Source organism: Mastigoproctus giganteus, chromosome 8, assembly GCF_048544385.1.
Source record: "Mastigoproctus giganteus isolate SK-2022 chromosome 8, ASM4854438v1, whole genome shotgun sequence".
NCBI lineage: Eukaryota > Metazoa > Arthropoda > Arachnida > Uropygi > Thelyphonidae > Mastigoproctus > Mastigoproctus giganteus.
In genome coordinates, this window is record NC_143582.1 from 155502233 (window position 1) to 155528676 (window position 26444).

Sequence of the window (26444 nt, forward strand, 5' to 3'; positions counted from 1 at the left end):
TCAAGGGAATAATCAGTGCCAATGAAGTTCTTATCATGAAGATCCTGGATGAAATCATCTTCAGAAGTGTCTTTACCAATGTCGTAGATAACTACCGTAGGATTTAATTTCTTTGGAGTGTCAAGAGAAAATTTTAAGTCTTTGAACTTCTGACACGATTGCAGGGAAACAAGGTCGGCTTTAGAAGCTGTTTCGATCACAATACCACGGTCCCGGACCTTGCGGACCGCCTTAATTTTAATCTTTCTAAATTCGTCCCTGAATTGAGTAGTAATTTCTTTCTTTACTTCCTCACTAGTTTTTAAATCCGAAGATTCAGAAGCTCGAACGATGATTATGTGTTGCGGCTGAATTGGATGCTGAGAAGATTGGGCCGGTGCCGTAGATGCCATGCTGGCATAGGTATTGGAAGGCAATGGGAGAGAAGCCAAAGGTGCACTGACAGAAGGAGCTGACCTTAAGGCACAAACATCCAGGTACTTGTGTTCCAAAACGTTAAAGATCTTAGTAACTTCAATCTCAGTGGTTGCAGAAATATTAGGATCTGACTCCAAGACGCGAGTCAGCAGGTCCCGCAAACCAAAAACCGTGTCCACAGAAGCCTTCACAGTAGGGTGAGAGGGAGTAGAAGAAGTAGAACCCCTCTCATTACAAAACATATCAGGGAAATCTTTACCAATGTCACTAACCATAAGTATGGGATTCATATCAGCTCTCAATTCCACAGGGCCAATAGACAGGTTAGGAGGAGAGGACAAAGTATAGGTAGAGTCAAATTCTTGTGCACTTGAAGAGTCCATTTTAATAACTCAATGACGAACAACACTATAATAACCAAAGCTGGCACACTGAAAGATATGGTAGGGAACAGTCCTCACACCAAAATCAGTCAGAAACGCCCAATAGAACAGGTATTATGGACAACTCTAAACGTTACCACTAGAGGGCGCTGTAAAAATTCCAGAAATTAAGTAATTGAATTTTAAGTATTCTCCCAAAGAATGAGCTTTATTTAGAAAAATGCAGCAGGAAAATTTTGTTTGATCTCAGTAAAAAATCAGGAGAAGAAATCGCACTAAAATGAAAGTAATCCTTTAGTTCCCAGAACTGGCCACCAGGTGGCGGTGTCAAACCGAATAACAGGCTGGGAAAAGGCTGTATACTAAATTTCACTTAAATCGGTTAAATTGGGGCTGAGATATGCCTCCTAAACGATTTCACATAAAAATGACAATTTCCCGGGATGAAAATAGGGTTTTGGTGAACTGGTAATATCTCCGGTAATTATTAGTCTATAGAGATGAAACTTCGTGGGTAGTAAGAAATGTCTGTCTTCATTACATATATGCAGTTTCCAGAGGAATAGTCACTAGTTGAGGAGATATTTTAGATCTCGTGAGCTGGCCACCAGAGGGCGCTGGCGATCACTCCAGAAGAAAGAGGACAGTCTAAATTTGTCATTGAAAGAAAAACCAGGATGGTAGGGTCCATAGGAGCTGAGAAATATCCAGTTTTGATAAACAGCCCAAAATAGCCCAAAGTCAATACTTAGGCCTAAGCAGATGAGGGTTGAGCTATGTCATCAATATATAAGTCACACGAATGTTGGAACACTTCTTACCTGTTTCTGAGGTAAAGTTAACTCAAGTCTCACCTAAACTTTTTTCACCTCAGTATACATAAAAAATAAAAACATCTTAAAATTAGAAAAGCAAAGTGGGTTTCTAATAATATGCACCTTAGTATAGTTATAAATGCAATTAGACAAGTCACTATGATTTCTTGCACCCCAGTGTATATAGAAAACTTAGTGCAAGGCAGTATCTACTCTAAGAAAGTACCCATGCTGCATCGAGAAATGGTGCTACTAATATTTTTCGCAAAGATACCGTTAGGCCTTACCAAAACCATAACCATAAACACTCAAAATGGCGGATACCATAGAAATCTATATTCACACTTTAAAATGGCAACCTCCACTGTAGGCAGCCATTAAACTAAACAAGATGTCAGCCTGCATAATAAAAGTTCCCTCCAAAATAACCGGTAGTGATCGGTCATTGGCTGACCGAACGAAGAAGAAGCAATGGCGTCAAGTCGAAACCAAAACTAAAAATCTGAGGGCAAAGCCAAGTAAATACAGTTCTCTTTTATGGCTGGCTATTGACACATAAAAAAGTTATCACCATATCCCCAGTGTCACCATCAGCCACCCTAAAGTTCCAAAATTGCGCAAAAACCCTTAACACCCCTACCACAGAGGGTCAAAGGCCAAACGCAAGAAAAGTAATCTGACAGCAGAGGAGACAATGTTAATTAGCAGCCATTTTACCATGTTAAAACCTGTTCCAGTAACGCTAATTTTAAGAAATACAAGGACAGTTAGCAGAGCGCTACCCCTGTGCTGACAGACAAACTGAAGGTGTCAACAAACTCACCACAACTTCTTCTAACAGAGGACATACTTTTAACTTGGGGGGTGGCCTGAAAACACATTTTTAAAAATAAAATCCAGGAGACTCTGAAAACACGTCAACACAAGGCAAATGCTACCATTCCGACCAGTGTCTTACAGGACATGGTTCGTTAAATGAAAAACTGTATAAGTTCGGATTGAGTAATTTACCTCTCTGCTTTTGTGGAGAGGCCGAGAGTTGGAGCCATGTTTTTTATTACTGTCCACATTATTTGGATATCAGGACAGAACTTGAAATTGCTGTGGGAACAATTTCTCCTGGTCAACAGACTAACTTATTGAAACTCCCTTTAATTTGAGTGCGTTTCATGTGTTCGCCAGTTAGGTGTTTAAAAGGCTAAAATTTTTGCTGATACAAATGGCTTTGGATAAGTCTAGTTTGTTGCAAAAAATTTGAGTGGATAGTTAATAATTTATATAAGGAATAAAAATATGTATACTATACATACTTTATGAAGATAGTGCGTATAAGAGTTCAGCGAAGGGAAATGTTAAGAATTTTAGGTTCTACTTTCTTTTTTTTTATTTTTAATCTCCCCCCCCCCCCTCTGGAGTGGGCTCCTAGAGGTGTGTGTGTGTATGTGTGAGCGCACGTGTGCTGAGACCCTAAGCGTCCTACTCACTGGAACTGGCCCACCTTCCCGTGGTGTGGAAAACAGTACCCAAAAGCAGCTTTCCAGATTATTGCTGCTTCTGGGTAGCCAAGCGGCCAACACAAAACAACACAACATGCTCTAACTAATTACATAAACATGACGCTACTACACATCTGGCCCATTTTTACAGTCTGTAGTATTACAGTAATACGAGGCAGATTTGAACTGACGTTCTAGGAACCGCCCTTAACACACATGTCCACATAACCTCTGCACACCTTGCTAGTATCTGCTGTGGAAGCAAGATCTAAGAACTCTTATGAAGTGCGCAGGCGTTACTTGGACTCATATCATAAGATAAACGTATGTTTGTATTAACCCTTACTAACAGTTTCCCTGAACCCTTAAGGAATATTCAATGATAATGAGGATTCCTTAAGGGAGAAAACCCTTTCCCCACATTTGACCAAATGTATTTCTTTTCAACAAAAAATTCTTTATACGTATACAAATTAAAAATAGGACGGGACCCGACACCGATACGTCAGGAGCCCCACTTGTTACACTGATCCATCCTGAAGATCGATGGGTTTAACAATCATCGATCTCCTATCTTTCAGCCAACCTGTATATAGCATAGGACCTTATCAGGAACTGCAACTTCTTCCAGTTTATATAGCAGCCTTACATGAGGGACAGGTTCAAGCGCTTTACTAAATTCTGGGTATATAATGCTGCTGGCATTATATATCTAGAATTGCACTACCTCCTAGAGATGTCGGTTTCGGTCTTATCCTAAATAGGCAGTACGAGAATTAAAGGCCGGTCTCGTCGAGCCATGGGCATTTACTATAAAGCAGCTTTCCTGATAACAAAATTACCAGAAACATAATAACACACACACTAAACTGCATTCTACACGCTTCTGGCCCTTTTGCATTCTTCTATATCATAGAGAACACGATAGAGTGAAATAACGTTCAGGAGCTGCCCTCACATACAAGATATATATATCAACATATGTACAAAATGTTAAAACTATTACCTGCATCCAACTGTTTAATGATTACATCATAGTAATTTACCAAATTGATCAATCATGACCCTCCCCCTAACGAATCTATGCTGGGATCTTTTCAAAATACTATTCTTGTTCTAAGTTACCGAACTCCTTTTTAGCGTCCCCTTTGTGTATTGCGGAGACATTATAACTTCTCCAGTACAAGGAAACTAAAGACTCTGTCATTAACATTTCCAACGGTTTGATACACTTACATGAAGCGTTTTCAATTATAATTTAATATATACAATCCTTTCGTCAAGCTTTAGCCTCCTTTAACTTCAGAAGCTTTTCTAACAAAAACTTAGATCATTATATATCTCAATTTACAAGTCGTCTGCTACTTCTGCTAAACTTTTTATGGACTTTCGACTGCGATCAATTAAGAAACCTATTTCATTTACTCTCTGTTTTTCTGTTTTTTTTTTTTTTTTTTTTTGTTCACATATGATAACTATCTATCTTTTCCTTGGCACTTCGTGCGTTTTTTTTTTTCTTAACCATCTTTCGCCCGTCTTACTTTTGTAAGACAGGTGAAATCTGATTACGATAAAACACCAGAAAGTGTTACTTACTTTAATGTTCATATGGATTGGATTTACAATAAAGGAATTGACTAATTTCGCTCTGATTTTGTGCTAAATTCTTAAAGCATCAAATTAGCTATACAGATAGAGCCACGTTTAGTTCTGTTTTTTATGACTACAATTTGAATCGTCTTAACTTCAAAAGTGATTTCATTTTTGCTTTTAAAATCAAAGAAATTAATCTCCTTAATTCACTGACAGTAATTATGTAAGAAGGGTTGATTCTCGTCTTGTTTCACTTCTCCATTACGTACTCCAATTTTCGATCCTTTACCTTCTTGTATGAGCGTTATACTTATTTTTTAAGTCCCTGCGTTTTTTTTTTTTTTTTTGTTTTAATTTTATTTGCATGAAATTTCGAGAAAAGTGATTTACGTTATAAAAGCCGAAAAAAATTCTTTTCTACTCATTAATGGGTTGCTATACCAGTATCAGCTAATAATAGCTGCATTTTTAAATAGATAATAATAATCACCATTAATTATTCTATTTTTCCTTAACAAATAGTGGAAAGTATACTTCATTGGCATATTCACAAGCAAACGCGTGCAATATATTAAAAATGCGCGTTTTGGACGGGTCCAAACCTTTCAATGCACAGCACATTCAGTAAGTAATCAACAGACCGAATATGTGAAGGATAATTGCTGGACTGCTAAATATAGCTTCCGAACATTAACCTTAATATTCTTTAGTTCTGTTTGTGCAGCGTCTGTGGGATAAGGTTTTCTTCTCGGTTCCTGCCGATGCAATTAAACTAAGTACACACAGAGTTCTTTTGTGCGATAAATTTCTTGCTTTGGATTAGATCTACAGTAATTCGGAAAATAACTAACGTAGGACACAGATCGTGGTAACCAGGTCTCTGCTCTCCTGTTTATCGTCAATGGAAAATGTTTGAATTCAGCGGTACATCTTCAGCGACTAATCGATGTATCCAGTCGAAACAATCGTGCTTACTAACCAAGCTTTAATGTTTACTGTTATTTTCCATTTTTGGTAGTGTCTCAATGCTATTGATAATATAATTCTGAAGTACACACTTAGTGGCCAATTTATTAAGTACATCTCATTTATCGAAAGTATCGATTGCTCCGTTAGAAATGTCATGTGTCCATAACAGGTTATATAAACCAGTTAGTCTTATACCGAAGGATCGTGTGAGTATTCAGTTCAGCAACAGAATACGTCAATAATGCAAATAAGCGACTCTCATATTCGACACGAAATGTATAGTCGCAAGTATCAAGGACGCTGACTTCGCGCAAAACAGTGTCTCTAGTGTACCAAAAATGGCCCAACAACCAGAAAACATTCAGCCAACAAGATCCTGTGGTTGGAGATAGAATTGTTGAATGTGAGATGCCAACAGAAAGTGAAAAGAATCGTGCATATTAACACATACGCATCAACATACTCCAACAATTTTTGATCATTTACTTTCTTTGTATAAGCGTTATACTTATTTTTGTGGTACTGTGCTGTTATTTGTAAATTTTCTGTTTATACTCCGGCACGACAACCAAGTCAGTAGAGTTTACAATAAATCGTCAATACAAACATTTATCGTATTTAGTAGTCACGGGCTTGAACCCCGGTTCACTCAAAGAACGCGTGCTATGCACTCTCGCTCCTGACCACTCGGCTACGTCAGGCCTCTAAAATAACAATAGCCAGGAGAAATCTGTTGCATAGGGTAGGATCAGAGCACAAAAGGCGAAGTACCCAGATCATGAAAAGGTACTCTGGGAATGGCATGTGATGAGTGCTAAAAACGTTCCCGTAGATGGAAATCTTTTAAAAACTAAGGTTTTGGTTTTTTTTTAGGAGCATTAGCAACTAAGGCCATATTGCTCCGGGATATGCGGTGGTCATTCCCTGAATGACCTTTCCGCATCCTCCGTATTTGGTGGTGACGGGCTCGAACCCCGGTCTAATCAAGAAGCGTGTGCTACGCACTGCTGCTCCTTCCCACCTGGCTACGGAGGCGCCCCTAAAAACTAAGGACGATCCATTTGCGCATCGGATAAACATTGTAATTTCAAGTCTTTCGATGGATGGTTCCTGAAATTAAGTCTTCATGAGCTGCCTTCAAGAAAAGTATGCGGCGAAGGCGCAGCCGTCAACGCTTAAGCTACGAAGGACTGGAAAGAGAATCGTTTAAAAAGTTTTGTTCACAAACGACCAGAACGAGATCTTCAACGTTGACAAAACTGGATTTTTTTTTTTTAAGTTGATACCAGATAAAACGCTTACATTTAAAGATGAAAAATGTAGCGACGAAAAGAGAGAAAGAAAAAAACAAACAAAATAAAGGATTATCATTCTTCTAAGGACAAACGTCCCTGGTACAGAAAAGCCTCCTCTCTAATCACTGGGAAAACCCCGATTTAAAGATACTGTATTGCCAAAGTCTCATTATCGAGCAAAGCAAAATATAAAAATAAAATAAAAGGGTCTTGTCTTGGATGTCATACAAAATCTGCGAATAACGGATCAGAGACAATGATCGCAAGATGAGCTGGGAGAACAGAAAAATTTTGCTGTTTTAAAATAACTTAACCCCTCATTGCCAGGTGAATTGCTTGTGTCAGCCAACTGATCAAGGTGTAATCCAGTGCTTTGAGAAAAACTATTGAAAAATGCTATTAAACAAAATTGTGCTGTTTCTCTAAAGCAAAACACAATGCAAAATCGACGTGCTGCCGATAATATATTTATCTGTTTCAACATCTGATGAAGTGATCGAGAAATGCTGAATAAAGTTTCGAATGCTGCTTCGTTCTTTAATCACGAAGAAGTTCGATAATAGTAAAGAAATTTTTAGGATATGCGCCATCGCCTAAATTTAGAGGGAAACGTGTTTTGAAGACAACACCAAAATCCAGACATGGTGTATTTCAGGATATACACGATTGAAGAGGAACACATTGCAGAACTAAATGGAAACTTGAAATTTGTAGTAGTGAAAAGGATGAGTCTATTGTGGTTGAGCAAGAAGTTTCGTTGGAGGGCGCTCATCAAGGATCAGAACTTGTACGTCGTTTATTTCAAGGGTAGCCTAACTGAAAGTGAATTAACCGCTAACATGAGCCTTCATAATTCTTTTAAAACATGCTCTGTCAATGAAAGAGCGCATTTTTACAGGTTATTTTAAAGTCTGACACTAATTCCCCTTGACGCATACACTGGATTAGCTTTGCATTAGCAGCATCTCCCTTGTGTAGGAATGGGATAGTCTGTGAAGCTGGTGAAGTCTCAAAGTTAGGAACGGCTATTATAAGATCGCGGTTCGCATGCATGGCGATCAGTTTTTGAGTGCAGACACTCAAAAATTGATCGCCATGAAGAAAGGATCGGCGTCGAGAACTTTCCGACTTCAAACCTGAAATGGATGTGGAGACAAGGCATGCAGGTGTATATTGGATAGTCCTTCCATAGGTTTCGGCAGCACTTTTTACTACCATGTTAGGGATTTTTTTTTTTTTTTTATTTATTTTTGATTTTTTTTTTTATTCTATTTGGTTGACCCAGTGGTTGCCGAGGCAGGGATTGGAGCACACATTCCACTCATTCTCCCATATTATATGTACGCATATACAACGCAGGTTCACTCACACACGTGGACCCTATACATACATTTACCCAATCACCTATATTCGTCCTCATACAATCACCTTACTCTCATGTAAACACTAATTCAGTAATTTCCAGTCCACTTGGGGCAAGCACAGATCATCCACACGAAGTCTGTTTACTGATGTAAACTATTCTATAGAGGGAGACTGGTATATATCGCAGCTAAAGACTACTCTGTTACTAGAACGCTTGGACTCGGAGACTGCTGATGAAAAGGGTTTGAAAAGCAGTGTGAATGCGTTGCGGACTGTGAAAATTCTTAACCCGCTTAGTCTACTACGACAAAATTCAAGCATTTTACATAAAGATAATATTCTGTTTCTTCTTAATGTTTTCTTTTATGATTAACAATAATTACTCATATCTTCAGTGTTGTTGTTGTTTGTTTGGTTTTTAGGAGCATTAGCAACTAAGGCCATATTGCTCCGGGATATGCGGTGGTCATTCCCTGACCTTTCCGCATCTTCCGTATTTGGTGGTGACGGGCTCGAACTCTGGTCTAATCAAGAAGCGTGTGCTACGCACTGCTGCTCATTCCAACCTGGCTACGGAGGCGCCTCTTCAGTGTTGTAATATTGTAATAAACTAGTTTGAAAATTTCACTTCAAAAAAATATTGAAGATGTGTACTGGTAAATGTTAGTACTATAGTTATAAATTTAGTATGCTATGTATTCCGGTTCCCGTGTGTCCACATGTAGTGTGATGGTTAAAAAGGATTGTGTCACTTCTAACATATAATAAGTTAATAAGAAAAAAATAAATAAATATTTTTATTATTTTAAGTTTGTATGATTTTTTACCTACTATTAAAAATTAATTTAATTAGTTAAATGTAATGTTAAGGTTCTGGCCAGGTCGGTTGAAGAATTGCTGGACCGGGTACTGTAGTCCTCTAATTTTCTCTCTCTCGTCGGGCTTGCAGATTAAGTCAACTTATTTTCCTATATTACAGTATACGTTTCATCTAGTAACTGGTTGTCAGTCAGGCCAAAATTTTAATTTTTTAGTAATGAATTTTAACATTTCGTCAATATCTTCTCCCTAATATTTTAAAATGTTTTATGTACCCATATTAAAAATGCGATACGATCAACATCGTAGTACTCAGAACGGTGGGAAAAAGTATACCTTATATCGGCATACAGCAGGGGTCGGCAACCTGCGGCTCGCAAGCCGCATACGGCTCTTTGAACATGTAACTGCGGCTCTTTAACTTTTAGCCCACATGAAGCAAAGTTTCAAACGGAATTAGAGGACTTAAAAATCAAGGACATGTGGAGTGCACGACTAAAATGCCTTAAAACCGAAATTGAGCATTTGGAGAGGCAAAAGGCTACCCTTGCAATTCTACATAAATGGATGCCAATAGATGAGTTGAAAAAACAAGACCAAATTGTCTTCGATGCGTAAAATTTGAAAATGTTTGCGTTTGGACTTCTCTGTTTTTGGTTCGACGAATTTCTGCGAGAAAATATTTTCGAACATGAACTATATTAAAAATAAATCAAGAAACTGTCTGAACAATGCGAGTCTCTCAGCATGCTTAAAGATGAAAATTGCGGCATACTTCTCCGATGCTGAGAGACACACTCAAGAAGTTTAGTAGCAAAAGTCACATTAATTAGAAATATTTTAATAAATAATATTTCAAAAAAAAAAAAAATATATATATATATATATATATTTAATAAAACACCTTCCCACTCTATTCCATTTCTTAACTCCCCCTCATTGAGCTGCAGTGCGGCTCTTCGGATTCTTTTTTTATAATTAGATCAAAAATGACTCTTCACTCAAAAAGGTTGCCGACCTCTGGCATACAGTATAAACGCCACCGTAACTGGGTATTTCTAGTTTCTGCTTTAGAAGTCGCTGCAGTGAGCCCATGCTCTGCATAACAGTTCTCCAATATACAGTGCATAAAATAAGGTCGAAATAACTGCCAGGTTTCTGAACTCGCTTCCTTCTACTATCCAGTATGTTTATATCGCTTAATATGCTGCATATTTTTCTTGTTGGTTTATGCCAAAGTGAATCCCTGCTGTTCTGGAAGAGAATAAGGTTCCACTCAAGTTAAGATGGTGTTTCTAATAAACATTTCATTTAGTATATATTGGCTTGAACAATCGCAAATAATTTCTTTAATTGTAAAACTGCATTATAGTGTACTTTAGGCCTAATCAAGATGAAACAATTCCTCTGTATTTTCTAGCATTTTTTCTTTTAATTCGGAATGTTAAGGAGATTAGCTTTATATAACAAATATAGAAACATATCCATCATTCAACAGCAAATTCAAACTTAATACAGTGGAACGGCAAAATGATAAAAAAACAGTTTTGCCATATTCCAACACAACAGTAAATAATGAATTTAAAGAATCGCCTCGCTGAAATTAGCGAGCCGTCATGTTTACTTTAGACAATTTAAGACTACAATTAATATAACAAAAAACTTTATTAAAGCAAGATATTCATTTATTAAAAGGAACGGAATGATATTGCTGGGTTCGGAATATTAATTGGTTTGATGCTTATAAACTGTAATTTCTTCTGAAATTAGAAATTTCAATGCAAACAAGATTCCAAATACATAAATGGTAAAATTACAAACAATGTTTGCGATATTGCTTGTAATTTTACCGTTTATGTATTTGGAATCTTGTGTAGCAATATTGCTCTCAAAAAAAAAAAAAAAAAAAAAAAAAAATGCTATGAATACACCCGTAATTATCACCCCAACTTCTTTCTTATGATGCTTTACGTTAACATTGGCACACAGCTCATGTGCCTCTTCAGTACTGAGAATAAATAAATTTAACATAAATGGCACATGTGCAATAAATACCATCCCTCCAGCAGATGCTGATTTAGTCAGGATTGAATTTTTTTTTTCTTCGTGCTTTGGTCGAGCTGAACAGCAATTCCTACAACAGACATAATTAAAAAGTTCTTCTTGCCGAAGATAAATCATATCTCTACAGCAAAATTGCAACTAGCAGATTATAACTGGTAAAGTTTAATGCAACTGTGACACAAGGAATTGCCAAATTAATTTTCTCTTGGGTGAGCGAAAGATGTTTCACGCTTTGCAAGTTCTTTTACCCACAATGAAATTGAAAACGTTTTTTTTTTTTTATTTGTCTTTTGCTTCACTTCGGGGAAAATCTAACCTTAATTAAAATTTTTGTTAATCGCCTAAGTCGTCGCTAAATTTGAATAAAAATATAAATTTAAATATTGCTTAAGGTACGGGTGTCTGGCTATCTTAAAAGCAGCCATTATGCATGCTCATAGACAAAGAGTGAAAAGAGAATAGAGAGAGGACAACACTAAGAAAATGATAGAAGTGCTGTTCTTTTTGTGTCTATTGAGTTCAGTTTACGACATTTCACTAGTTTAGAAACACGTGCACCGAAATGCACGAATACAAAGCTGCATTTGCATACTAACAGCAGCGAAAGTGATAATAATATGCCTCATCGATCTGTTTAATCTTTTTGTTTAGAATTATCTGTGCATCGGTAACGCTGTTTGTCTACTCTTGTTAAGTCTGCAAGTTATGTTACAAACAGGCGCAGCTGCTCTATAAACAATACTCTCAAGATTATCACTAAAGCTTAATTCCCTAATGTTTACCATAATCTCTCTGTGCAAGTAACAAACTTGTCCGCTTGGCTTCTAAACTACGGTCTCCAAATAGTGGATAGAAATACGCTGGCGAATAAGTGAAAAATATCTGGAAAAGTTCAAACATACTTTCGAAAGTGGATTCTTCGTTTTCAACAATTTAGCATTCCGTGCTAAATTCTGATTAATAGGAGGAGGGCTGAAACAAGGCCTTGCTAATATAGCGACTAAGAAGAATTTTCTGAAAAGAATTATATCGTTTAGGAACAATAGTGTTTCAGAGGCAAATACGAATAATAAGGAAGATGTAATTATTGATTATGAATTTATAAACACTCGAGACAAAAAAAATAAATAAATCGGTCAACTACTGAGTGCCGGGCACTCAGGATGAAGGGTCCGTAGTCACGAATGGTCATTAGTGTAGTATCTCAAATAGCAAGCTTTATGGTAACTGAAAAAAGTTTCTAGTACTCCGGCTTGGCCTAAAGCTGAAGAACTAACGAAAACGTTGTCTATTTGAGTCTTTCCAGTTGTTGTGAATGAAAGGGGTAGGAGAAGCGACTCCGACTTCTTCTTGGAGAAGCGACTGTCAGGTGAGGGCTGTGCAAGACTCCGCGCAGGCGCCTCAACACTGGCTCTCTGAGTACCTCCCTGCTGGGACAACTCCAGCTTTGAAAATTGTTAAAAAATACTTGTTGTCGCAAAATTAATAAATGACCTTTATAGAATTATTATTAACTAACTATTTAGCAACCCTTTTTTCACTAAAAGGAGAGTTACTTAGTACAAAGAAGCGCGCTATCGAAATGCAATAAAAAAATGGGTTTTTTTTTTTTAATTTTAACGCAAAAATAAATGATAGATTTCAATCGGAATAGTTTTCCCTTGATAAGCATCGAATAACGCATAGCTAATGTGATTTTTAAATTTTTAGCTCCATTAGCGACGGAAATAGAGGGGGTGACACGAAAACTACTGACATTTTCCTGTCTGGCGCCGCCATAAGCTATAGGTTGTGGACAACATTTTTGTCCCCCTACATTTTACCCCTCCCCCATTTCTCACACAAATTTTTGTCAATAACAATCAATATGGCGTTATGTTGGCCCACGTGATATACAAACCCATGCAAAATTAAAGTCAATAGGTTGAGTGGTTCCAGAGATACAATGCTGTGACAGACGAACGGACAGACAGACAACTGAGTGACATTATAAGGGTCCTTCGCTAGGCTACAGACCCTAAAAAACTTGAGAAGGCAAGTTTTTCACCTACACAGTGTGTTTCAGCTTTCATTCTTTCTACATTGGCCTGATATAATCAAGCATACTCCTAGTTAACAAAGATAACTGATGAATCAAAGTAATATTAGCTTGAAAGTTTGGATATTTCATATTTTAATACTGTGGTTAACAGACTGTGTAGCGCTCATTCTCCTGTCTTTTGGGATTATCTCCCATTTTCTTCTTCAAAAAGAAGTAAACCCTTGGCTCTAAAGGGGAATTTTGGGAAATCCGAAAGTTGGTGTTTATGTAGTTTATAAGCACGGTTTTATTGCTAGAGAGCACTTACACTTATATTCCCAAACGCATCCGGACAACTCTGGGATTTCAGAAAAAAGAACCATACCAGCTATCCACGTGTTAGCAGTAAGTACAAAATCAACTGCGTTTACACTACAAGCTTATCGAAGAAATATTGTACATTGGTTGAACCGTTGAGCTTACCGACTTTCAGCAGATTCGTCACTGGATGCCATATTAATAAACAATCTGTTCGTTGCATTGCAATAAAACTGAAGCACTCTAGATCTGTGAGGATCAACGTAATCACCAGATGGAAACGCCATTCCATTGCTACTACAGCACGAAATGTTCAGTCAGGTAGAGTGCAAAAATTGACGGAAAAAGACTAGAGAGCGCTCAATAGTGGTATATAGATCCCGTCAATACTCATCGCATACTATCAACTAGGAGTTAGGGAAACCACCGGCACTGATTGAACATGAGGACGACATTTAAGGAGCTCCATATCCCCTGATTTTAAGGAACAGCTACCGCTGACAAGCCAAATGCCACAGCATGCGATGAGTCGCCTTCCTTTGTGAAGATCTCATCGTAATAATCCTTGAAACGTTGGAACGCTGTATTATGAAATAGCCAATCACAGTACACGGTTTACTGAAACTGATCGCCATGTTTGGGTCAAAGGATGTCCGGAGAACGTTATTCATCAGACTGCTCTGTTCCATCTGTGAAGTTTGGTGTGGTTATTTTCATAGTCTGGGAATGATTCCCATGATTTGGGCATGGACCATTGGTTTCTGTTCCTTGAACAATGGATACTATACGGTACATTGTAATCACCATAATATTACATTTAAAGCGATTCCAGAGCTAAAAGCTCATTATCGCTGATAAAAAAAAAGCACATTAAAATTTTAACTAAATTTCATAAACCAATTATCCCCTGTCCACGCCTGAACCAGTAAGACATAATGACAAGGTAACCATCCCTGCCGGCAGGGAGGCGGTTTCTATTATCTAAAGCTTGCATCAATTAAAAACGTAGTCGCTGTCTAAAGCCTTATTACAAAAGAAAAAAGAAAAAAACTTATTCACGTCGTGAAAAAAACTATATACATATTCACATACTTGGATAAATAAAATCCATCTGTGTACATAAATAACATGTGTTTTATATATGTACACAGATGGATTTTATAAAATATCTCACAGACATAAAGACAAAAATGCCCTATAATTCTCTAAATTATAAAATAGTCTTGGTAGCTCATCTGAGGAAAGAACCCAAGTAACTCTAAACCTCTCTCTCAAATGAGCATATAGTGCACAGTTCAACATTATATGAATACTGTCTCTGGCTTTTTTCCCTGGTGCAGCATAAGCCTCAGGCTTCCTTGCACCATATGGCTATTAACAACCAGAACAATAATCCTCCTATAATCTTCCACTAATCTGAACTACTGCAATCGAACCCTAAGTCAATGGCCTGTGACAATCACTTCTGAAATAGCTCTAAATCAGGCCACTTTCTCGCTTTAATCATTACACCATTCGATGCCATCCGTCCCATGTCCGAATTACTCTACAGATACTGCCATATATTCATTTCTTCTTTATTAAACCTTTTCTTACTTTCTTTATATCATTCTTAGATTGCTTCTTCTCTAAAAGACAAGATCTTATTACATATATTTCTTTACAATAATTGCTTTTGGTTGCAAATTCCTATTCATAATAATAAGATCTATTGATTCTCATCCTGCAATTATATGCAACGCATCGTTGGAGACTCCATCCCTTTAACTTCCAATCAATTTCCAGGTGGAAGCCTTCCTACAATCTACCTTCTTCATTTCCAACTTGCCCGGGTAACACCTAGAAGGGCACACCTCTGTGCTGAAATCACCTTTCGTCTAACAATGCAGTTTGGACGGCCGAGCCCCATGCACCACATGCATTAATAATTATAGGCAGAAAAACTTTATAAAGCAATAGCGTTACAATATATAACTTTTATTTTGTCTGTTAAATACATAGCGTGTGGTAGGAAACACAGCATGTCATAAAATATGACGCCGAGGTATCGGACTTCACGGATAGCTCTCGTTCGCGCCCACATTTGTGGATGTGAAAGAGCTTATATCTCTGTTCATATCTGATGAAAAATAACTCCTCAACGTGTTCTCCATTCCAAGTGTGCGCAAATATCGAAATGTGTGAAAATGAATGCAAGAATGTTTAAATGCGTCTGTTCCCTCTCCTATATACAAATGAATAAATAACGAGAAAAGAATATTTGACTGTAATTAGGCATCTCTGCGTATGTGAGGGTACATTTGTCAATGTGTATGTAAGTTTCAATATGTGAATGCCTGCTGTACTGGGTGAGAAATGTGTCCACTTAACCGGCAACAACAACAAAAAAAAAAAATGTGCGCCGTCCTTATTCAGAGTACTGTACTGAGTGGAATAAATGTGTGAAAATGGCGGGTGCAAGAAAATGTCAAATAAGTTAATTGTCTGAATTGTGCCCTGAATCTTCATAAGTTTTATATATATAAAAATAATTCTCTATTTATGTACAGGGTTGTTAAAATTAAAGTATCCCTATGTAGAGGGCTCTGGAGCGAGTTCTAAGGCTCGTACTGAAGAGAAATTTGGACAACAGGTACAATAAAGAATGCGCTCTCCGTTTATTGGAAAAAACAATTGTTACAAAATTTGTCACTATATGGCGCTGTGGCAATACAAATCACTTGAACAGCTCTGCCAATGTTGCCTCCATTTTGGTCAACAACAGTTTCCATTCGAAGAACAGCATTTTCTACAGCACAATGCAACATGTCAATTGGAATAGCCAGCACAAGACGTCTAATGCTGTCCTTCAGATCTGCAAGAGTTTGACATTCTTCCCGATACACCAGGTTCTTCAAAAAACGCCACAACCAGAAGTCGCATGGGATGAGGTCCGGTGATCGGGGTGGCCAATATGTCTGGAAACGACGGCTGATGACCCGTTCGTCTGTAAAGTGTTTCCTTAGTAATCGTTGGACACAACGGTGGAAGGGAGGTGTGGCGGACCATCTTGCATGAATACGGTATCCTAAAGGCACCCGCGTTGTTGCAGCTCTGATACTGCGAAATTTGCCAGCATTTCATAATATCGCTGTCCTGTGACGAAACAGGTGCGGGGTCCAGTCAGCGTTACCTGTTCAAAAAAATATGGCCCAATCATGAATGTGGCCGTAAATCCACACCACACTGTCACTTTTGGAGAATGCAACGGGTCCTCTTGAATAACTGCAGGGTTTTCTGTTGCCCAAATGCGACAGTTGTGTGTATTCACTTTTCCATTTAAGCAGAAGTGGGCTTCATCACTCCAAAGTACGTTCCATGGCCAAGTGATATCCACTGTCATTCGCGCCAGAAACTGAAGTTCCTATGTGAAACGAATATCTACATCACCATGCTTTAGCTGCTGTAGCATGTGCATCTTGTAAGGATAGTACCGCAACACCTGACGCATTACTAGCCTTACAGTGGAATACGGCATGTCCACTTCACGAGAAACAGCTGGCACACTTGCGCTACCACATGGAGATTGACTTGATAAATCCATGACACCCATAGCCACATCTTCAACACGAGAGGAGTTCGCTCGTTTTCGACCTCTACCTGGTTGAACACCAAGATGTCCTGTCGCTTCAAATTTCGCAATCATTTTGCGGAAGCGCATAAGGCCCAAGTGGACAGTCATAGGTCCACGTGGGCCTTATGCGCTTCTGACGCCGGAATTCTCTGATAGCCGCTGCATTGTTGCTGTTGTGATAGTACAACTTCACTAATAGCGCCTTTTCCTGCAACGTTGTTGGCATTGCTGCTGTAGTGTAGGCAAACATCTACTTTATGATTTTGAAGAGACTGCTTTGTTTTTATACAGTACAGTAGAGCTGAGTAGTGGCGCTGTGGAAATCATTTACAATTATGCAAATAACGTAAGTTACGTGCCATACAGTGAAAAATTTTGTAACTAATTTTTTTTTCGAATAAATGGAAAATTGTACCTGTTGTCCAAATTTCTGTTCAGTACGAGCCTTAGAACTCGCTCCAGCGCCCTCTACATAGGGATACTTTAATTTTAACAACCCTCCCTGTATTTATGGTAGTGAATAGTATTATATAAAAAAAAAAAAAAAAAGAATGTGTGTTTGTTTTGGTAGTTGTCCGTATTTAGGTGGCACTGTTGTTTGTATGACGATGAATGAAAAATGGCAAATGTATGAGAGAATGTAATCCTATGTGTTGAAAACCTATGTGTCCCTAAGTACATGTCTTCCTCAAAAAAAAAAAAAAAAAAAAAAAAAAAGTGTACTTGTGTGTGTTGTTCTGACAGGCCCCACCCCATTAGACTACAGTGGAGGCAACCTCTGAGGAATCCTCCTCACTCAAAGGCATGGCGTGGTATCTGTGTACACTGGGTTGGGTTTAGCTGACCTTGTGTGACCAATGTGGGATTTAAAACAGAGCACTATAGGTCTACAACGCGATCTCCTCCCCCGCATAGGGCACCCTAGCACTATGACATTACTCCCCATCAATATCTGTTTCCCTTCCCCAACTCACCCCCAAACCTTTCGCCGTTCTTAAGTCTCCCCCACTGTGAGGAGGATAGCTACTTCCACAAGAGCCGTCCTCCACACAGCACCCTCTATCCCTTTAACTTCTAATCAGTTTCCATGTGGAAGCCTTCCTACAATCCATCTTCTTCATCTTCACCTTTACTCTCAAACTCGAACTATCGCCCCCGCGCTCCTTTCCAATAAAAACTTCGTTTTTTTTTTTTTTTTTTTTTTTAGAGGACCCTCGCAAGCAAGCTCAAGCGACGTCCAGGGTTCACTTAATCTACACCAATCACCCAGCCTACCTCCTCAAGGTAGGCTGGGTGATTTCTTTTTTTACTTTTGTCAATTTAATTTTTTTTTTATTTGTCTGTATTTATTACTTTATTTTATTAGGTTTATTTATTTATTTACTTTTTCTTTTTTTGCTGGTGCCGCCAGTTTGGGCTCCGAGTGGTGCGGGATCTGCTAGCATCCACTGGAATTAGTTTTTCCTCCAGTTGATGCGGGATTCTTACCTGTCACGTTCGTTTGACAGTACGCGTATTGTTGTGGCCCGCCTCCTCGTGGCGTGGACCGGTACTAGGGAGCAGCGATCACCAGGATGGCGGCTCCCTAGTAGCTATGTGGCCAGAAACAACAAAACAAGATACACCTCGCAGACATGAACATAGTGTATATATGTCGGCGGTACCAGTGGTCCCCCACAAAACCGCGTAAAAGTGTCACTGTGAAGTAGCAAAATCTGCCAGGGCCAGATGAAGGCGTGTATTAGTGTAGGTATCGTGAATATAGTGTAGTTGTGTTGTTCGTAAAATGATACAATACTCATTTTTGGCCATTTTACAGAGTTCTGTATTCATCACAGTGTACCATGGCGGAGTTCAACTAACGTTTAAGTGCCGCCGTACATAAGACAGGTCCATATACAAACCAGACATTACACTTTTTCTGGCATTTACAGAGGTTCTGTTCTTCTCTACAAAGTACCATGGTGCAGATGTGAGACACCACCAGTGGCGTTGTCTACAAAACAATATGTACAGTGTCCCTATGTACTGTCTGATTACCATGACAATCCTGTCAATCATTCTGGTTCCAATGAAGCGTTAGAGTTCATTTTTGTTTGCGAGCGCTCACAACACCCAAATAAAAACGAACTCTCATTTCCATGGAGGTAGAATGATTGCCAGAATTCTTCTCATGGTGGTTGAAAGGTATCTGCCCACTTGTTTATATCACCTGCAATGAACAATGTGCCCTCATGGGTAGCACGGTTAGTAGAATCGCCGTCGTCCCGTCGATAACATGAGGAATTTTTATGGGTCTTTTTCAAAACATAGTTGAGTTAGTCTGTCTCAGGCGAGGGTGGTTGCGCCTCCGTAGCCAGGTGCAGCAGTGCGTAGCACACGCTTCTTGATTAGACCGGGGTTCGAGCCCGTGACCACCAAATACGGAGGATGCGGAAAGGTCGGGGAATGACCACCGCATATCCCCGGAGCAATATGGCCTTAGTTGCTAATGCTCCTAAAAACCAAATAACAACAACAACAGTGAGGGTAGTATGGTTTTTTTCCCCCGGAAACTTTGGTTTTTCGCTCAGAATATGGACCACGAAACACACTCAATTTACAGAGCAATATGGCCTTAGTCGCTGATAGTGCTAAAACCCCACAACAACAACAACAACAACGAATGTGTAATGATGCAATTACTGAAGGAATGCTGCATTTCATGAAAAGAGTAAGTGTACATAATGACGCGGCGGCCACTCGTAAATATACCATATATACCGTGCATAAGAATATTTGGGGAAGGGGTGGAGTCACAAATGAGAAAAGGTTACATGACACTGATATGAATCCACCGTAACTCAAAAATTCATGCACATCATCACAAATGATGATGTGCTTGATCTGATCTCTCTCTCTCTCTCACGCACGCACACACACACAGGAAATGATTAGACTAGTTCAAAGTTCTAACTGTACGTATCTTGACAGCCTAACTACTTAAATCTAGCACAAATCAATATAACAAATGAATTGTCAAAACTTCCTGTATTGAAATTAGCATTTCAATTTGATGTGACAACAAGGAATGCTAATGCAAATACGAGAACCATTTTTTATAGTAACTCCTCTCATAGACGTGGTATGTAAGTGCCGTCCAAGTTGACAGTTGCGTACATTGGTCATGTGGAGAACAGCAGCAAAAACACTAAAAATTCCTCTTGCAACGAAACGGAGTTAATCGATGCTGTCTGTGGATGCCAAGGAACGCTGGGGAATATTAAATAGCGCATGTTTATTATTTCATGTCATCTCCAGTAGCAAGGGGGTATTACGTTCTTACGCCCGCTGTAAAGGCAGCCTTTAAATTATAAAAGTTTCGTTCAATGTAGTAATGGTGCATTCTTGTACGCAAATCCTGCTCACAGGTTGAGGCCGAACATTTCTAAACAGTTAGCTCATCTTTATTTTTATATCATTTCAGATTCGTACTTCTGTCCGTGATAACCTGTAATTTTTCTTGTAAACGCATAAAGGATGCTTTTTTTAAAATAACTTCCTCTCGCCTATCTTTCCCTTATGTTAGAATATTTTTCGATTCGCTTGAGGCCTATGCATAACTATTGATAGTAGATTTGTTCAAGTACACGAATGATATCGCGCATTATGGCCTTGTTGCCCTTGCGCCGTAAAGCCCGTAGAACAACAGTTAAGTGGTTGCGGAGAAGAAACACGAATTATATTGCAGTGTTCGCTAGGTGTACAGAAAAGGACTGGAGCCTCAAGGGAGGAACTCTACATCTGCTATACAAGGGAGTTTTTATACGGCTCCCCGTCACCGCTCTGACAAGACCATTGTTCACCATTACAAAATCCAGAGTTTGGTGATAGGGAGTTGGTAGTACAACAAGCGCTGCCACGCTAGAAATGTCCTAACTGGCCTATTATCACTTGACCTCCATGTAGGTTTATGCAGACTGCCTCACATGGTCAAACTAAACAAGAAGACTGAATTTCTTGGGATCCGCACTCGCCCCGACATGGACGTTGACGTGCAAAAAACACGCATATAGGACGAAGGGGGGGGGGTGATATTTACATTGAAAGGTTAAGGCAGGGATCTATGTCCGGGGTTACATGGAGCATGTATGCTTTGCCTGAAAGGTGTAGAATTTTTCAGAGTTTTTTTTTTTTTAATTTTACATACTTGAAAAATTGTGAAATACCAAAGTATCCCGAATTTAGAAGGATATTATTTTATCAAAAAAGTGTTGCAAGCCACCAACCTCCTTACCGGCCATTATCCCCTTCAAAAAGTTCCTCAACTCCGGCCTTTATAATGATACCGCTTGTTGGTGTTTAAAGCAAGACTGGAACCATATGTATGAATGCAACATACCCTCAGTGATCACTGAATTGTGACCACCCCCATCCGTAAGGGTCTATGCCGCATAGCTCGCAGTATAAAAAGGCGAACAGCTTTGTAAGCTAGAGCAGTGGTAATTTGCATCTGGTCGCGCAAGATAAAGTAGCAGCAGTTATGAGACGTAATCAAGATATGAAGGACATGATTATGGGAGCTCGGACGTCGGGTGGTTCCATATAGAAAACGCCATGTGTTATCGGTTGCTCACGGCCCGCTGTAGTTAAGCTGTACAAAGAATGGTGTCAAACGACCTCCCGCAGACAGAACTATAAAGAATAACGTAAAGCGGATGTTTGTGGAAAGCTGAAGGTGCAGCGCATTGTAGGGACAAAAAGGCAGGTTCTTGGCTTCGAATCTAGACAATTAATCATTCTCCGCACTTAGAGCAAACGCAGAAAGTGTGAGACGTTGCGAGCACAACCTACCATCAGTTCTAGATATTAATGAAGTGGTGGTTTTGGCAAAATATTCGAAAACAATTTGAATTACCTTATTGAGGAATGGTTTTATTTTCAGATGAAAATAGTCTCAACCGGTTATATAATAGAAGTTTGTACCTTTTCTATTGAAATCAGTTTGAATACTGTATTATGAAAGCTACAAATAAACTTTGTAATTCTAAATAATACTGATATCTGAATATTTTCTTTAAAATATTTTGAATAATTATTATATTCATATTTGGCAAATAACTACTACATATATGACTCTCTCACTAAATATGCTTTTTTTTTTTCTTATTCTTTCAGTGGAAATTCCCAGAATGATGGATGTTCTTCCAGAAAAATAGAGCTTTTTTTCCACACTAGCCTCGGATACCGACGCACATTACTTCTTTCACATTCCTTGGAAGAAAAAATGCTTCGTATTTAACATACCCAGTATTCAATGTGTTTTACTGGAGACTTGGAACGTGTTCAGCTCCCTACTTAATGTGTCGAATTATATTGTACTATACAGTTCGAATAAACATTTTCAGATCACGTTAATCAACTGGTACTTTGTTAATTGAACAGGTTAGTTAATATATGCAGTGCGCTACATTTCAGGCGCTTTAGTTAATAGTAATAATTAATGATTTATACAGTGAAACTTCCCTTTAACGGACAGCCATGGGGAACGAAAATGTGTCCGTTAGAGAGAAGTGTCCGCTAACAAGAAGTCTGAGGGAGAAAAAAAAAAAAAAGAAAGAAAGGAAAAATCGTTAAACGTTTAATGTAAAATTAAATTAAAATATATACAGATTTTGCACAATATTTTTGTAAATAATATACAATTACATACACAAGAGATAAAGAAAATCGTTAAACGTTTAATGTAAAATTAAATTAAATTATATACAGATTTTGCACAATATTTTTGTTAATAATATACATACAATTGTGCTATGCATATTATGACTTTATCTTAAGAAAAATATATACAGTAATCACTTATTTTCTTCCGCACCTTCTTCCGGCTAATAATTTTGTTTTCAACATTTGTTTGGAGTGAAGAAACCATCGAAAGTCCTTCAGTATCTTCTTCAGCGGCGAAAAACATTTTTAAACGATTGATTTGTATGAGCGCTTCTTCTATTTTCATCGGCGGTTCGTCGTTATGTTCTTCGACAGAATGACCTCCTTCTATTTCTTCATCCTCATGAGGAACTTCTTGAAAAATATCAATGATAATGTCGTTGATATCTAGAGCACCATCTTCTATAGTGAGGTTCGAGTCTATATCTTTGTAGCCAGGGTCACTTGTAGCTGAAGTATCGTACATTATCAATAGATGTTGAAGTTCTTGTTCTTCTTGGTGCTCCACATTGCTGTTCACAACTTCAATTTTTGCGTTTGAGAAGCCAGACTTTACAAAACAGTTCACGACAGTTTGTTTTCTAATTGCGTTTACTAAGAGGAAATCCACTGAATCGCATCTAGGATGCTGATTTTCTTTGCAAGGTCACTCGCACATGTTACATCGTTCACGTTTGCAATGAGATGTCTTAAAACACGTTTTCTGTAGTGAAGTTTAAAATTTTTTATTATCCCTTGATCCAAGGGCTGACACTCTGCAGATGTGTTTGGTGGAAGAAAAACGATTTGAATGTTGGACAATTCAATGTGCGTGTGAGATGCAGCATTATCCATGAAAAGAATAATTTTTCTGTTTTGACGAATCATGTTTTGGTTAAAGTGACTTATCCATTCGCTCGTGATATCTCGTGTCATCCACGCTTTTTTATTAGACTTCCAGTCAACATTCAAAAGATTCAACTTTATGCCCTTGAAACAACGAGGATTTTGTGGTTTTCCTATAACAAGAGGTTGTTCAAAGTCTCCCAGCATATTTGTACACAATAGTACAGTCAAGCGTTCCTTAGAAATTTTTCCGCCCTGGCACTTTTCGTTTTTTAGACTCATTGTTTTTTCAGGAAGAGCTTTAAAAAAACAACCCTGTTTCGTCACAGTTGTAAATATCCTTAGCTTCAAAATCACGACATAACTCTTTCAATTTGACGGTCCACTCTGTTACAACCCCAGTATCAACAGATCCACCTTCACCACTTACGGTTTTCCAAGAAATTTTATGCCGAGTTTTGAACTTGTCTAGCCATCCCACAGAAGCTTTGAACTCATTTACTCCCATAGATTTCGCAACCTCCAAAGCCTTTTCCCTAATAATAGGCCCATTAATGGGAATTTTTTTAGCAAGTGCGCGACAAAACCACTCATACGTAATATTGTCAATTTGAACTCCAACAGTTTTCGGGAATGATTTTTGAACGTGATCATTTCCGTGTTGCCAAAATTGTTTGAGCAGTTCATTTTTTTTTCTTTAGGATGTCGCTTACCTGCGTCTTCCCGATTTTGAATTTTGCAGCGAGATTACGAACACTATTTTTTTGCCGATCATACGCATTAATGAGTTCGACTTTATCTTTTAAAGTTAAATGTTTACGAGAAGACATTGTGCACTTCACACGACACTGAACAAAACTGAAACTGAAAAGACGAAAGGCCGACCAAATTCACCCCGCCCCCTGCACACACCGAATTCATCAGAAGTTTTACACGTGCCTTAAAAATTCTTGAAAAGGGTTTACAACCGCGACGTAAACCTTGATAAAATTCAGAGAATCGGAAATAGATTGAGGCAAAATGGGGAAATCAAATTAAGTGCTAATCTAAACGAAACAGTGCAGATTGCCTGTCCGCGTCCGTTATAGAGAATGTCCGCTAGACAGAAGCTGCAAACACGTTAAAACCAATGGAAGTGAGATGGGGAATTTGAAAATGTCCGCTGTAGAAAGATGTCCGTTAACGAGAGGTGTCCGTTAGGAGAAGTTTCACTGTATATAAAAAAAGTTAGCAAAAAAGCGACGACTTTTATGCACAAACCGAGAGTTTCGTTTCTGCCATCCGCCATATTGTCTATCTAGTGCTTCAGCTGCAATATACTGTATATGAATAAATATATATTTATTATAAATGATAAAAAATAAATGTATTAATAAAAAAAATAATAATAGCCGGATATCTACTGGTCCGATTTTAATTACATCTGGGACAGCTAGACGAATCGTTCTAAAAGAGGCAAATATAAAATCTTATGAAACTCCAGCCACTGAGAGTTAAGTTATTACATGCGGAGGGACGAACAAAGAAATAATAACTGCCCGATTTCAATGAAATTTCGGATGGCTCGATTACCTCTACCAGTGGCATTTTACAGAAATATCAATATCTTGAAATAAAAAAAATATTAAAAAAGCAATCAGTCACTCGTATGAACTATGTCATTTGTTTCTAAAAAAACTTGGCAAAAAAAAAAAAAAAAAAAAGCACAGAGGATGACATTTCTCTCTTTATAAGATTCTTGCAGGACTATCTGTCTTTTAAACTCATTTTGCTGTCATCACGATTTAAAATGTATATATAATAAATAAAATAAATAAATTATTTTTATTTATTTATTTATTATTTTATTTTATTTTTTTTTTTTTTTCATACTCCGGGACGACCACACGGTCCTCGGGTCGAGTTGTCGTCTGACCATCTATTCTTCCAATATTGTGACCGTGTGGTCACAATATTAGGAGAATAGAAGACGCTGCACCCACCGTATTTAGTAATCACGTAGGCTTGAGCCACTCGGCTGCGGCGGCCCTTTATGCAATGGGTTTAATTCTCGCGCTTTCAATGAGTTTCCCTGGTATCGCACTACTTTCAAACATACTGTCTCTCCAAAAGGTTAATCGGTCATTCTTTTAAAAGATGAGACTTTTGTGACAGCCTGTTTAAGGAATAGCTGGCCCCTTTATTAGATAGCAGGCGTTCTCTAGTGACAACACGCAGACAAAACAGTTGTAAAGATGTTGATCGATGTGAGCTGTCATGCGGTATGCGAAATCACATTTTTAAGTTGTAATATAGCTGAAGCTATTTGTTGAAAGTAATGCAACACCAGAGCAAATCGTTACAAAGGCAAGTTTGTTCTGCTATGAGAATTAAGACCATTTCACTATCTAAGCAGTTTAAATCCTGCTGCCCGCTAAAACAGGTGAACAAGATAGTCAATCATATATTGACAAATATAAATAAGTTCAGTTACATTTTGTTTTTAATATTTATTAAAACGTTGCTACTCTGAAACTGCTCAGCTACTGTATACCATTCTAAATCCGGAAATTTTTAAAAACCGCCACTTCACAATCTCCGAAGGTGAAGGATTTTAAGAGTTTACTGTATAAAATTTCATCCATCCTCTGGTTTGTATAACACACTTTGACTTCAGTATTCTACCAGTACTCTAAGCAAAAAATTGGTACCACTCCGGCTTATTATTAACTCCTTTATTACACGTTTCTGTCTTTGCATAAAGACT

General features: G+C 38.2%; 1 protein-coding gene across 1 annotated transcript in view; it reads left to right on the forward strand.

The window, feature by feature from the left end:
• The window catches only part of LOC150081934 (toll-like receptor Tollo), a 540221-nt gene extending 517657 nt beyond the window's left edge, over positions 1 to 22564 (forward strand). Inside the window, exon 4 of the mRNA XM_090378993.1 lies at positions 22325 to 22564. The gene's annotated coding sequence lies outside the window, so the exon portion shown is untranslated. The remainder of the gene's footprint in view (positions 1 to 22324) is intronic.
• Positions 22565 to 26444: the final 3880 nt, after the last annotated feature.